The 16045-nt window shown below is 38.3% G+C and overlaps 2 protein-coding genes across 17 annotated transcripts in view; one reads left to right on the top strand and one right to left on the bottom strand.

Annotated features, from left to right (window-relative positions):
• The window catches only part of LOC108404833 (uncharacterized), a 99607-nt gene that overhangs the window by 42176 nt on the left and 41386 nt on the right, over positions 1-16045 (bottom strand). The window lies entirely within an intron of this gene.
• LOC108404830 (uncharacterized) overlaps positions 1-16045 on the top strand; it is a 99824-nt gene that overhangs the window by 60776 nt on the left and 23003 nt on the right. The window lies entirely within an intron of this gene.

The raw sequence follows: 16045 nt of genomic DNA, 5'->3' as shown, positions 1-16045 counted from the left end.
GGAATTGTTTTCTTGATTTCTCTTTCTGCTAGCCCATTATTAGTATATAAAAATGTAACATACTTCTGTATATTGATTTTCTATCCTGCAGCTTTACTGTATTCATTTATTAGTTGTAATCATTTTTTAGTGGAGTCTTTAGGTTGTTATTCAAATCATTACATGATAGAGGAGGCCCTGACACTATAGAAGGAAGGAGTCTACAGTTCAAGCCAGGCCTTTGCTCTGCTATGTGCTAAGTAGCCTTAGGAAAGTCACTTCTTTTATATATATTAGAAATCAGAATCCTTATTAGGTATACATGGAAGTACATATAGGATGGGAGTTAAGAGACTGAGCTAAGAGTAGGGAAATTTTTGGCTCTGCCACTTATAAGCCATATGATCTTAAATAGATTACTTAACTTCAGTGTGCTTTAATTTCCTCATCTGTGATATGGTAATCATATCAGTTGATATAGGAAGTTGTTTTAGATAAGGGACTATAAAGACCACTTACTAAACTGTTTGACACCTACTAAGTTCTTATTAACTATTACTAGTGTATTTATATTTATGGTTTTATTTTCATGTAACACCATGCCTAACTCAATAAATGTTTGCTCTTTAACTAACCTGAGTTTTTTTCAGTGGAAAAAAAGAAAAACTAACTATATATGAGAGTTTCTTTGCATTCACTAGCATTGCCAAAAATAACAGTTTTGTGCATTTTGGGGGGCCCTATACAATAGACAAAAATGGTATGAAAAAGAAACATATTTCTTGAAATATAAGAGAGCTACTTATAAGGCTGTATTGAATGCACAACATTAACTTCTTGGTGGAAAATCCAGCTGATAAAAACAATTCCAATGCACTGTTAATTCAGGAACCAATAAAGCTACATAAGAACATCTTATTAAACTAAGGCTTGTTCTGAATATTCTTAGAAATAGATATGTAGATAGATCATTCTGGTTATGAGTCAAATTCTAACATTCTTTAGGGCTAGGAATATGCGAAAGGAACCCACAATTACCTACATATTTTTTCCAGATAATTGCATAATTTGTTCTGTGTCCATGAATAGTTCTTTTGTGTCAAGACTCTAGTGAACTTTCTACCATGACCAGGAAATCAAAACAATTTTCTCCAAAATGTATATTTTACAGTTACCAACATATTAGCTGCTCCAGAATTAATCATAGATCATTAATATATTTTTAATCCCAAATAGAAAAAAATTAAGAGAATTTAGTAAACTAACAAATAAACAAATATTTTTAAAAACAATTTGGAGGCTAAAATTATCACAGTACACTGAACACAAATGTCTTCTACACAAATGGCACACTAGTGAAAATTTATAAAAGTAACAAAGATTGTGGATGGGATATCTATAGCCACTGCTGTTAGTTTCTACTAACATCTCATCACAGAGCTATTGAATGCTTGTGAGATTTTTAAATATGTATATTTTTAAACAGAAGGCAAGTGTTCCTCTATTTCCAGAGCTGTCTTAGCAAGAGAGGATCTATCCTCAAGTTAACACAACTTGCCAGTTGAGTTTATTGTGGAGATTTCTATTTATTTCCAGTGGTCCAGTTTAATAACCAACATTTTTAAGAGAAATCATTGTTTTCAACATCTTGAATTAATGCTTTACAAGCCATGGTATATTTGATTTGATTATCTCTTTTTGTCTGTGTGATTCATATAGGAATGCTTAAAAAGCATGGATTTGGGGAGGTGAGAATTATTCATACTAAGTTTTACAATTTATGAAAGCCCGATATGTGTCAGTCCAACAGTTAGTGCTTCAACTTCCATAATCTGATTCAAACCTTCCAACAACCATGACAAGGGAGCATATTCACAGAGACAGACATAACCTCAGCCAAAACCGGATCACATGCTCAGGGTAATCTGATAGTAAGTAGCAGAGCCGATGACGTTTATGTCTGCAGCCTTGAAGTTATCCTCACATATGTCTTAAAATTTGGTCTCATAAAGATTTCCATTTTGAAACATGATAGACTAGACACCCTGATCTGAAAACAACAAAAACCCTGGGAAAAAATATACAACGAAAAAAAAGAAGAAAAGACAGTTTAAATTACTGAGTTGGCAATAAAGTTAGAGAAATTCCAAAGTTAATAATGAAATAAAATCAGAATCTGGAAAGATAAGAAATCAAAGCAGTTTTCACCCTGAGGACATGTATTCAACCCTGAGCACACTGAGCTACGGTTTTGGCGACTAAATAGAGTGCTGGGAACAGAAGACAAATCACAGGACCAGCTCAAGATAGGAGATCTAGTAAGCCATGTCTACATAAAATAATTCTCTTAAAGAGCTATACCAGGGTATAGCAATGGACCAGAATAAATAAGACCCTTAGAAAAAGACAAAACCCATCTTCACTCTCAGTCTTGACACTGAGGGGAATGAAAATCTCCTTTGAGAATTCATTATTATGAGCCAGCCATATCTGCAGAATAATCCCAAAGATTTTACACCGAGATTTATATTGAACTTTTCCTGGATTATTAGTAGCCCTGGGCTTCTAGCAGAAGTAAATCATCTGGATGAACATACCTTCAGGATTACCTCATAGAATTTATGTAGAGCTCCATTAAACAGGAGTTCAAAGTCAAAAATCTCAACACTCACAAGTAAAGAAGCCACAAAACAAGAAAGCCAGCACAAAGGACAAGACTATCAAAATAGAAAATATGAGGCATAAAAGCAAATATGTCCAATCCATTTAAAGGAATCAGAGAGAAAAGTGACCATGTAATGTAAGTAAGGAAAACACCTATAAAGCAACTAAGTTGATTTGTTAGAGAAAGAACTTTTAGAAATTCTACAGAAATACTACTGGAGAAGGAAAACAGGGTTGAGGGACTGGTCCTTCCCAGATATCAAGAATTATAATAGAACTATAAAAATTAAACATTTGTTATTAATGCAAGATTAATCAAATTGAAGAGTGGAGAAGAAGAGATATCCCCAAAAAAGAGCTACTTCTGTAAATGGGAGAAAAATTGTTGCTGAAAATTGGTTATTTGTGGAAAAAAAATTTAATAGGATCTCTGCCTTAAATAAAAATAAATTCTAAGTTGATTCAATAATTTAATGTGAAAGATAAAACTACAAATCTTTTCAAAAGACTATAAAAAAAGTGTATCTTTAGGAACTTAGGGTGATGATTTTCTTAAACAAAACACAGATTGAACAAACCATAAAAGGAAAGATTTATAAAATTAATGACATTAAAATTAATACCTGCTGTTCATGCAGCAATATGACAAAGAAAATGAATTTATTAGCCACAAACTGGAAGGAAATTCCTTAGCATAATCAGTGGCTTTACTGTGCTTTGCTATTGCCTTCAGTTCATGGATCTTTTGCTGATATTTACTTCCTAGGAAAGATAGAAAGTATTCATCTTCCCTGAGGAAACCTCTTAATTTTTACATTTTAACTGCCCATAACACATCCTGAGAGTTAGATAAAAAGTTATCCAATTTGTGGATTAATTGTAACTACTACAACACTAGAAGACAAAAAAATGCATAACCATAACATAAAGAGTGACAGCAAAACCTTCCTTCCAAGATCCCAAAATGTGTTTTATTAAAGAGATAAGGCAATTGAAAAAAACATATAGTGAAAGATACACCAGAAAGGAAGGAATGGAGAGTTGGACCGAGGGGAAAAGGCAGGACTAAGTAGACTTCTGGGAATAGGAGACAAAGCCTAGGACCAGTTCAAGATGAAGTTTCTAAGACACCTCTGTACAAGGCAGGCATCTCAAAGAGCTGTGCCCACAGGGTAGTGGTTTCCTTTACTGCCAGTCTGGCCATTGGCAGAGGCAGAAGCTAGATCACCTTTGGTGAAAACAGGCCCATGCTATTGGATCCATGAACAGCTTCCCCCTCTGATACCACATTCCCTGTGTAGGTAATCTTACCATACAACCACGAGATTGCCAGAAAGAGGCTGGTTGATACTCTCAGGGTATGTCGCTTAATTCATCTGCTGTAGGCCCTTCTTTGGGAGTCATTCTGTGATATACTTTACTCCCATGCCCATAGCTCATCTTGCTCCAAGTAGATTTTTCCAATAGCACGAACTGGTTCCACTTTGCAGTGTCTCCATGCAAGTAGAGACAGCCTTATAGAGCCTTTCCGGAGTTAACAGCACTGCAGCTGGGGCCGCTGCTCGTAGGTCTCAATCCCAGCTCCTTCACTGAGCTCTTAACTATTTACACCAGACAAGCAGGGCCCCTCCAACGGATCTGAGTCCGGCCTCCCAAGGGCACCTTGTTCACACCTCTAGGTTCTGATAATCTCAATCTCTTCCCCCAACCCTAGGAGGGATAAATGCTTCCTGTAGTTGCTACTTTTGTGATACTTCGTGTTCCTTTTGCCTTTCTAGTTCTTTTATAACAGATTAACAATTCTCTATATTAACATATCTTCTAAGTAATTAGTATGCTTTTTGTCCCATGAATGGACCCTGACGGATTGAATGATCAAAGTCCCTCTTCTGACAGGAAGCCGAGGACCTAACCCAGCCCCAAAAACAGTCAATGTATGGCTGTCCTTACCATGTAAAAATTAACTTATGCTATTCTTCTAACTGATTGCAATTTAGAAGAAAGCATTCACCAAATCAATAGTTAGATTCTAAATAATATAGGCAGTGCTGACCTGCTTCAGAAAAGATATCACATTTAGCATGGCAGCTTCAATTAGGGCTACTACCTGGTTAAGTTTATGGTTGTTGTCCATTATCCGTTGTCATGATCTATCTGCTTTCTGCAGAGTCCAGGTGAAGGAATGAAATATAGCAGATCACTGCTACACCCTCACATCTTTGACTAATATCTAAAATTCATTCCAAGAACAGTATTACTTCTGATTTATTATCATGGCTGCACGGGATGTGTTGGGAAAATTTTAAGGGTTTCCACAGTGCTTCCTACCATAATGAGTCTCCTTCATAGGTCAGGAAACCAAGAGTTCTGCCAGCCTTTATGCGTAGTATGTACAAGTACACCTTCCTGGACTGAGAAAATAATCACAGCATGGACCCTCAAACCCACTGGATCCAGATAACGCCATTTATCATGCGGCTTTTGTAAGTCTTGACCCTAATAAGAACTGTGATAACATTTCAGGTCTCCTGGTATCAGTATCCACACAAACCTCAGATTTAACATTCCTTTAACAGTCTGGTATCATCTTTTACTAAGTAAGAGTTACTCTCTGGGGAATAAGCAGAGAAATGTTTTTCCATATGTCTATGTGGCAAAATTTCAGAGTCCTTTTAAGTGAAATCCACTTTTACCTTCAGTCAATGGGCTTTGAGTCAGGAAATTAATATATATATGGAAATGGAATAAAGAGCCATAATTTTTCATTGTGGTGGTGGATGTCAGCCTTGTGTTCAACACTTTCAGGGCTGTTGTTATTATTATAAAAATTGAACAATATTCCAGACACTATCCATGTGCCTCACCCCAAGGAGAATACCGTGTACTGTTACACTTTACCATAGATCCCTATGGGCAAAGGCACCAAGACTGTTACTCTGCCTTTGCTGTCTGTTACAGTAAACACACATCCTCTGCATCTGATAGTATGGGTTGCCACTTGGACTATTCCGTTGTAGAATCTTATAATCCCCATTGATAGTAGGGAGCCCTGGGCCATGGCAGCATCTCTAACTAACGTGCCTACCTTCCAGAGGACAACCATCACTAGATTTGTCAAGGATTCTGGTACCCTCCATCCAAGTACATTCTTTATTACCTAAGTGAAGGTAGTGTTCCCTGTCCAACCCCTGGGCTACATAGTCATGTGATGGATTCTAAGATATTACACAATAATATATTCTCATTTTTCTCATTCCCCTTCCTTAATATCATGCCAAGGAATTTCTGGCATATTAACTCTGTTTAATGGTCACCATTGCAGCTCACAAGGTTCAAGGAACCATCCCAACAAATTATCACAAACCAGCTCCAGGTATCCTTGTAAGAATGCTGAATTCCAAGACAAAGGTGACAATGAATTGTCCCCATTCAGCTTTATAGTCTTCATTCCACCCCTCACAAGTTTATCATTTACACAGGTATAACTTTTCAAGAAAACACAGCTTGTTTGCTCAAAATGTTTGCCATAGAAATCTCCGCATCTTAAGCAATCCATCCAGGGGACAATGGACCAGCAATTTGTTTGCCATTTCCAGTCTCTCACGGGTTAAAGTTCATTCCATTGTAAATTAACTCCCTGTCATTTCCAAGTTATGTTATTTCCTCCTCTGAGAAGCTACTGGGATACGAAGCCAGAGTTTCAGTGGGTCTAAAGGCCTTTGTGATCCAGTCCCCCACCCCCACCCTCATTCCCTCCTAGTATGTATTAGCTCCAGACTTAACTGGTCACCTGCCTGCGTGGGGGCAGCAGTGAGGCACAGTGAGGAGAGCAAGCATCATCTTGCTAGGTAACTGCTTTATGCAGAAACATCGCGGTATCCAGGCACTGTGAGGCCGATCTCTACTAGAAGGAGAACGAGAGCTATTTCTGATGGCCAGAGAGATTCTGGGGGTTGAAAGGGTTCAAGTTTCTTAGGCTTATCTTAGTAACTTATAGTCTCAGTTTCCTAGTCCTTCCTTATCAGGGCCCTCATTTGACACAGGAGATCTGACAGTTGTTTATTTTGTTTCCTTTGCAAGTGTCTGTCACATTTATAATCTGATCCCAAACCTGAATTTTTTTTTTGAGAGGGCATCTCTCATATTTATTGATCAAATGGTTGTTAACAACAATAAAATTCTGTATAGGGGACTCAATGCACAATCATTAATCAAACCCAAGCCTAATTCTCAACAGTCTCCAATCTTCTGAAGCATAACGAACAAGTTCTTACATGGTGAACAATGCAAGGGCAATCATATCACAGAAACTTTGGGTTTTGATCATGCATCATGAACTATAAACAATCAAGTCAGATACGATTATTCATTTGATTTTTATACTTGATTTATATGTGAATCCCACATTTCTCCCTTATTTATTTATTTTTTAAAATAAAATGCTGAAGTGGTAGGTAGATGCAAGATAAAGGTAGAAAACATAATTTAGTGCTGTAAGAGGGCAAATGTGGATGATCAGGTCTGTGCCTATAGACTAAGTATCAATCCAAGCTAGACAAGGGCAACAAAACATCCACGGATACAGAAGATTTCTCTCAAAACAGGAGGGTTGAGGTTCTAAGCCTCACCTCTGTTGATCCCCAATTTCTCACCTGATGGCCCCCCTGTGACTGTGCCTGTCTTAGGTTGTTCCTCCCTTGAGGATCTTACCTGTCTCTGGCTAACCAGCCATCTTCCGGGGCCATACAGGGAAATGTAAAGTTGGTAAGTGAGAGAGAAGAAATATTGTTTGAAAAGGTTAGCTTTTTACTTCTTTGCAGATTTATGCCCTGTGGCTTCTATGCCCAGCATTTGTCTTGAGGTATCTTTACTGCTTGGAAGAATTATGATACTTGGTAATTTTTGATATGAGGCATGAATTCTACTAAAGGGCTGTAATTTGGAAGGAAGAAGAAAAGCTATAGAAGTAGCAGATGGAAGAAAACATGGGAAGATTGATTATTTCTTTGACGTAACTTCTTGTAGAGTAACATAAGCATGTATAGGTTTTAACAAACTACTAATTAAATTGCATGCACACATTAACAGAATAGGAATACAGATACATAACAAAAGCAGACCTACAATTACCAGCCATATCCAGTGAAACCAAGAAAACCAGTTAGGTACCCTAGGCATTTGTGAAAACTTATCAATAATATGATGGATATTGTCTAACTGAATTTGAATAGTTTGAGAAAAATTAGACAAATTAAAACAACACATTCCTGGGAACTGTTCACATCCCATATGTTCTTTTAACAGTAGATGGTCTATAGTCACACGATTTTGGAGCACTGCAACTTGCACTTCTCCTAATTCTTGGTTGAGTACCGACAATATAGATCCAGTCAAATTTGTTGTTTTACTGTATGCACAGGCCAGCTTAGATATCTCCTTCTTCATTCCAATGGCAAGTCCAGGAATCGGCAGGATGAATGCAGCTACAACTGCAAAGCGCCAGGATCTTTGTTGAAGTTTTTTGATGATTATCTTCTGGAATGACTCTTCCAGAGGATGTTGATGTTGGAAATTCTTCTTCATATCGTATCTTAATTCGCTTTCTGGGTAGCCAAATTAGGCTTTGATCCTCTGTATAAACACAAACAAACCCTTTGCCCACACTTTGATATGACCTTTATACCATTGTGTAGAACCTATTGGAGACCACCATACAGGAATTGCTTTTTTTTTTTAAGAGAAAGAAATATTATCAGAAAAATGTACTTCTGTAGCTGATCCTCCGACACCCTTTAAAAGATCAAAATTAAGGATATGTAAAGCATGCATTAATCATTGATTTGTAGTTAATTTTATCCTATCAGGGAGTAATTCCCCCCTTTTTTTGTTATCATTAATCTACAATTACATGAAGAATATTATGTTTACTAGGCTCTCCCCTACACCAAGTCACCCCAACAAACCCCATTACAGTCACTGTCCATCAGCATAGCAAAATGTAGAATCACTACTTGTCCTCTCTGTGTTGCACAGCCCTCCCCTTTTCCCCACCCCCCACATTATACATGCTAATCATAATACCCCCTTTTCTTCTTCCCCGCCCTTATCCCTCCCTACCCTCCCATTCTCCCCAGTCTCTTTCACTTTGGTAACTGTTAGTCCATTCTTGGGTTCTGTGATTCTGCTGCTGTTTTGTTCCTTCAGTTTTTCCTTTGTTCTTATACTCCACAGATGAGTGAAATCATTTGGTATTTGTCTTTCTCTGCTTGGCTTATTTCACTGAGCATAATACCCTTTAGCTCCATCCATGTTGTTGCAAATGATAGGATTTGCTAAACCTGAATTTTATTCTGCTTTGTTTTATTTGTTTTTTAGTTAGTCTTGTTTAGGGCTACTATAGAAGTTCTCTGGCATTCAAAGGATACCTTATGTAAATAACTATTTGACTTTATATGTCACTTCGTTTTTGCAAGGACACAATGCCATCCAAAGCAGCCACCTCATGTCACAGTTCTTACGTTATCTTTCTGCCACCCCAATCAAGAACAGTAGCCATTTCATTTCCAATGACCTGCCTTTATCTGCACCTCAATTATCACCAATGAAAACTTCAGTAATTATGAGGTCATGGATCAAGATTACCACACCCCAATCAGCAGCAATCAGGCCCCTTATTGTCCTCTGCTACACAGGCAGTCCAGTATACTGATGGTCTGCTTTCTAGGGCCTCTCTTGATAACAGGGTTCAAAGGGAATCTTTTACCTGATTTCCCAGAAAACAGAACTTAATGGAGAAATACCTATAGTTCAGTAAGATTCAAAAAATATATATACATAAAAATTTGCAATGGTGGTTGTAAGATAAATTCTAACTGAAATAAGCAGGTGAAAAGAGGCAACAAAGGGCCAGGCAGTTTATTTGAGTACAATCCTGGGTGAGGTTCACCAGTCTGCACTGGGACAGGCTGGAGAAGTTGACTCAGCAGGGCAGGCAGTGAGTTTTTAAAGAAGGTAGGGGGAGGCAGAGCTTAGATTTACAGTGGCACGAGGATTGGCTAGCCTAAAGCATATTTTTCAGGTTGGGAGGGGGCAGCAGCCGAGGACTTTGGCCCGTCATCAGTGTCCGACGTGCTCACCCCTCCCTCTGGTGCCTCCAACCTTACCGTGGTTAGATTAATATCATAAGGCTAAAGTCATACTCCTATAGTTTTTAACCTTGCACTAGGGAATCAGAACAGTGTGTTGTGAAGAAAAACAATTCATAGCTTTTCAACCTTGTCATTCTCCAGGGAAGATGGCAACTTTATGTGCTTCTAGGTCTCTAGAAGTGCATTATCATAAGCTGTTTCACAAACCCCACTCATACTCTAAAATAATTCACTGACTTCCTTCCCACATAAATAACTAGGACCTTCATTTGGAAACTGTAAACACCCAGTGCCTTAAAAAAAGGAAAAACTAACAAAGGTTAGGTATGAAAAAATGATTAACATTAACCTTTATATTTAGGAAAGTGAGTTTTAGCTTTCTAATTTGAAATAAACTCAAGAGGGGAATTAAGAGTAGTTTCCAAGTGGCAATGATAATCTAGAATTGAATTCTCAAGATCCTCAGGTTCTACCCACAAATTGTCAGCAATCATCCTCCTGACTATGACAAAGATCTCCTTCCCAAGTGTGTTTTTTCATCTATTAATTAGTTAAGCTGACCAGGAAAAATTCAGTTCTGACAAAACAAAATGTTCCCTAATTAAAAACGTTGAAGCTTTTGACTTGTTTATTGGCATCTGAAATCTGGAAATCTCAAAGCTGAATCCTGTTAAGATGTTATACAAATTCTTCAAGAAGCAACACTGATGTCAAGAAAGAAAATCTGACACTCAGAAATAGGGCCTTTGGTTATATTTTGTCTCTGCTTTGTATTTGTACATATGGAGAGTGAGGTATAAAATTAACTGTAATGTCAAATGTCTCCTCCAAAAGAGAAGATCTTTTGCTGGTAAAAATAAATTCTGAAAGCTTAGAGTCTGCTTTGAGCACTAATAAAAATTGGATGAAAAAAAGGAATTTCATTAAATTATGTGTGCCTTTTCTTATGCCATTGGAGCTTAACTAAGCAAATGGAAGCAGTGGAGTAAATCAATGTTGGTTTATTAAAAATCAGAATTCAATATCTCAGTGGTTGAGGGGCTTATGCACCAGAGTGCTCACTGTTTAGCTTTTCTTCACTAAGAAAGTAAACATGGCAATACCAAGGAGAAAACTTGTAAGGAGAAGGACACTGACTAGCCAGGTTCCTCAAGGAGGAGCTTGCCTTGTTCTCAGCAAATATTTTGTAAATAGAACACAAATTTTCTTCTAGTGTTTTGCATGTTTCAAATTCTCTTCAAAAATATTTATTTTACCATTTTTTAAATTATTATTCCTTAGATATTTGTGTATTTCAGCAGGGAAAGCTCTCCCACCTCCCAATTAAGAAATGAAAGCTGAAATACCTTCACCTGTTCTCATATGACTCACCAAGTATTTGGTGAAGAATTCAGATTAATTTCTCATTCAGATCCATCCTACAATGAAGTCATAAATAACAGCATATTTGTAACATCACATTAATCTCCATGGCAGCAGGCTTACTGTGTAAACAGAGGATTATGACTCCAGGAGAGAAATCAGAAAGAGGGAGAGAGAGTGGGTTGCAAGGAAGAAAGCTCATTTTCAAACTCATATAATCTACAGTAATTGTACTGGAAATACAAGTAAAGCCCAGCAAAGCAAATTGCTTTTCATAGAAATAGTTTGTTTTTTCAAGTTTGTTCCACAGTGAAAATCTTTCTCTAAATTGCGTGGAGTGTATGATATAAGGCCATTTGAATACAAGCCAATGTGAGGCAAGCAATCTGGGATAAAGGCTTGAACTGGGACTGACAGCCATCAGGAGAGAAATGCTATGTATCCAAAAACAGCGTGTCTGGCTGAAGAAAATCAAACACACAATTGCTGCTGAGGTGTTTACCACCCAAGCATCTAACATTTTATACAGGAATCCACCTCTTCATCTTTTCTTTCCCATTTTGCTTCCTCTCAAATGCAATCTGTAAAGGGTATATTTCCCTTTTTGGATTCACTGCCATTTTGGAGAAGTTGCAGTACTCTTATACATCCTCAGGGAGTATTAGTATGCAAATTCTTTTGAAACATTTCTTCAACCATTCTTTTTTTCTCCAACTAGTATTCTTCCCTGGACCCTCCTTTCCTTTACAAAAGAAAAATCCTGCTCAAACCTATCTTTGGGCTTTTACAGAACTTTGTATCCAGGCAACAGTGCTGAGTTCTTTCTGTAAGAAAAACAATTAGCTGCACCTCATCAAACCAGGCCAATGGATTATATGCTGTTTATTGTTGTTGAATTGTATTGCACTTTATGTCATTTTGTTCAGTTTGCTTTTCTAGTAAAGTGGGTGTAACTTTAAGAACATAAGAAAAACAAAATGACCTAAAGTTATCTGTCAGTAACATTCAGAAAAGGGAAGGTTAAAATAATACTTTAACTATAGGCCAAAAGAGTGCAAACTATCCCACATCTTCTAACATTCACATTGACATTGGGCCTGAGTGAAGTGTTCTGAAAACCAGCCTGTTGTGAAACAGTCAAGAATTTTTTACAGGCCAGTATTTTCATGGACTGTCCCACTTCATTCCTATCTGCCTGTGTAGAAAGCCAAAGATGACATACAACTTATGATTAAGGATAACTCAGTGTAAAAACTACTTGTGAGTTGTCAAGGAGTAGACCTCATTATCCACAAGTGGTTCAACTAAATATTTGAGGCAAGAAAATGATCTGACCTAATCCTCAAAAAACATTATATCAGGATGGGGTGGAGCCAAGATGGTGGTGTGAGTAGAGCAGCGGAAATCTCCTCCCAAAACCACATATATCTATGAAAATATAACAAAGACAACTCTTCCTAGAAAAGAGACCAGAGGACACAGGACATCCAGAACACATCCACACCTGTGAGAACCCAGCGCCTCGAGAACGGGGTAAGATACAAGCCCCAGCCCTGTGAGACTCAAGCTCCCCTCCCCCCAGCTTCTGGCAGGAGGAGAGGAGTCGGGGCTGGGGAAGGAGAGGGAGCCCAGGACTGCTGAACACCCAGCCCCAGCCATCCGGACAAGAGCGCAGACACAGTGCATGCGTAGGGTCCTGGATACTAGGGAAACAGGCCAGCAAGACTGGTAAGCGGGTACCGGACGCCGGTGCCGGAGAACAAACAAAAGTGAGCAGCCATTTTTTTTTTTGTTGGCGAGTGCTTTTTGGAAGTCTTAAAGGGACAGGGACCCCAATACTAGGGAAACAGGGCAGCAAGACCAGTGAGCAGATGCCTGAGGCTGGCGCCTGAGGACAAAGAAAAGTGAGTGGTTTTATTTATTTATTTATTTATTTATTTATTTATTTATTTATTTATTGTGGTTGTGGTTTTGTTTTAGCAGGTGCTATGTGGAAGTCTTAAAGGAGCAGGGCGGGACACTTAGTTCAGAGGTAGGGAATCTGGGGATCTCTGGGCACTCTAACCCCCTAGTCAGCAGGGAGCATGGAGGCCCCTTACCGAAATAAATAGCCTCCCAGCCACTCCCCATCCAACGGGGCTCCACCATGTTGGAGCACCAGCCCAAGCCAGGTCACACCCACAGCAAGAGCGGAGATAAACTCCATAGCAGCTGGGCAGGAAGCAGAAGCCCTGTCTGCACGTAGCTGCCCAGCACAAGTCACTAGAGGTCGCTGTTCTCCCAGGAGAGGAAGACCACAAACCAACAAGAAGGGAAGTTCTTCCAGCCGTCATTCATTCCAGCAGTGCAAATTATTTCTATCACCATGAAAAGGCAAAACTACAGGCAGACCAAGATCACAGAGTCAACACATGAGAAGGAGACAGACCTAACCAGTCTTCCTGAAAAAGAATTCAAAATAAAAATCATAAACATGTTGACGGAGATGGAGAGAAAAATGCAAGAGCAATGGGATGAAGTCCGGAAGGAGATCACAGATGTCAGGAAGGAGATTACAGAAGTGAAACAAACTCTGGAAGGATTTATAAGCAGAATGGATAAGATGCTAGAGGCCATTGAAGGAATAGAAACCAGAGAATAGGAACGCATAGAAGCTGACATAGAGAGAGATAAAAGGATCTCCAGGAATGAAACACTATTAAGAGAACTGTGTGACCAATCCAAAAGGAACAATATTCATATTATAGGGATACCAGAAGAAGAAGAGAGAGGAAAAGGGATAGAAAGTGTCTTTGAAGAAATAATTGCTGAAAACTTCCCCAAACTGGGAGAGGAAGGAAATAATTGAACAGACCTCAGAAATACACAGAACCCCCAACAGAAAGGATACAAGGAGGACAACACCAAGACACATAATAATTAAAATGGCAAAGATCAAGGACAAGGAAAGAGTTTTAAAGGCAGCTAGAGAGAAAAAGGTCACCTATAAAGGAAAACCCATCAGGCTAACCATCAGACTTCTCAACAGAAACCCTACAGGCCAGAAGAGAATGGTATGATCTATTTAATGCAATGAAACAGAAGGGCCTTGAAACAAGGATACTGTATTCAGCACGACTATCATTTAAATATGATGGTGGGATTAAACAATTCCCAGACAAGCAAAAGCTGAGGGAATTTGCTTCCCATAAACCACCTCTACAGGTCATCTTACAGGGACTGCTCTAGATGGGAGCACTCCTAAAAAGAGCACAGAACAAAACACCCAAAATATGAAGAATGGAGGAGGAGGAATAAGAAGGGAGAGAAGAAAAGAATCTCCAGACAGTGTACATAACAGCTCAATAAGTGAGCTAAGTTAGGCAGTAAGATACTAAAGAGGGTAACCTTGAACCTTTGGTAACCATCAATTTAAAGCCTGCAATGGCAATAAGTACATATCTCTCAATAGTCACCCTAAATGTAAACGGACTTAACGCACCAATCAAAAGACACAGAGTAATAGAATGGATAAAAAAGCAAGACCCATCTACATGCTGCTTACAAGAAACTCACCTCAAACCCAAAGACATGCACAGACTAAAAGTCAAGGGATGGAAAAACATATTTCAGGTAAACAACAGTGAGAAGAAAGCAGGGACTGCAGTACTAATATCAGACAAAATAGACTTCAAAACAAAGAAAGTAACAAGAGATAAAGAAGGACACTACGTAATGATAAAGGGCTCAGTCCAACAAGAGGATATAACCATTCTAAATATATATGCACCCAACACAGGAGCACCAGCATATGTGAAACAAATGCTAACAGAACTAAAGGGGGAAATAGACGGCAATGCATTCATTTTAGGAGACTTCAACACACCACTCACCCCAAAGGATAGATCCACTGGGCAGAAAATAAGTAAGGACACAGAGGCACTGAACAACACAGTACAACAGATGGACCTTATAGACATCTATAGAACTCTACATCCAAAAGCAACAGGATATACATTCTTCTCAAGTGCACATGGAACATTCTCCAGAATAGACCACATATTAGCCCACAAAAAGACCCTCAGTAAATTCCAAAATATTGAAATTCTACCAACCAATTTTTCAGAACACAAAGGTATAAAAGTAGAAATAAATTCTACAAAGAAAACAAAAAGGCTCACAAACACATGGAGGCTTAACAACATGCTCCTAAATAATCAATGGATCAATGAACAAATTAAAATAGAGATCAAGGAATATATAGAAACAAATGACAACAACAACAGAAAGCCCCAACTTCTGTGGGACGCCGCAAAAGCAGTCTTAAGAGAAAAGTATATAGTGATCCAGGCACACTTGATGAAGGAAGAACAACCCCAAATGAATAGTCTAACATCACAATTATCGAAACTGGAAAAAGAAGAACAAATGAGGCCTAAAGTCAGCAGAAGGAGGGACATAATAAAGATCAGAGAAGAAATAAACAAAATTGAGAAGAATAAAACAGTAGCAAAAATCAACGAAACCAAGAGCTGGTTCTTCGAGAAAATAAACAAAATAGATAAGCCTCTAGCCAAACTTATTAAGAGAAAAAGAGAATCAACACAAATCAACAGAATCAGAAATGAGAATGGAAAAATCACGACAGACTCCACAGAAATAAAAAGAATTATTAAAGACTACTATGAAAACCTATATGCCAACAAGCTGGAAAACCTAGAGGAAATGGTCAACTTCCTAGAAAAATACAACCTTCCAAGACTGACCAAGGAAGAAACACAAAAGTCAAACAAACCAATTACGAGCAAAGTAATTGAAACAGTAATCAAAAATCTACCCAAGAACAAAACCCCCGGGCCGGACGGATTTACCTCGGAATTTTATCAGACATACAGAGAAGACATAATACCCAT

This window comes from Manis javanica, chromosome 2, assembly GCF_040802235.1.
Source record: "Manis javanica isolate MJ-LG chromosome 2, MJ_LKY, whole genome shotgun sequence".
Taxonomy (NCBI): Eukaryota; Metazoa; Chordata; class Mammalia; order Pholidota; family Manidae; genus Manis; species Manis javanica.
Note: the sequence above shows the minus strand (reverse complement) of the source record. Positions and strands in the feature narration are given on the sequence as shown.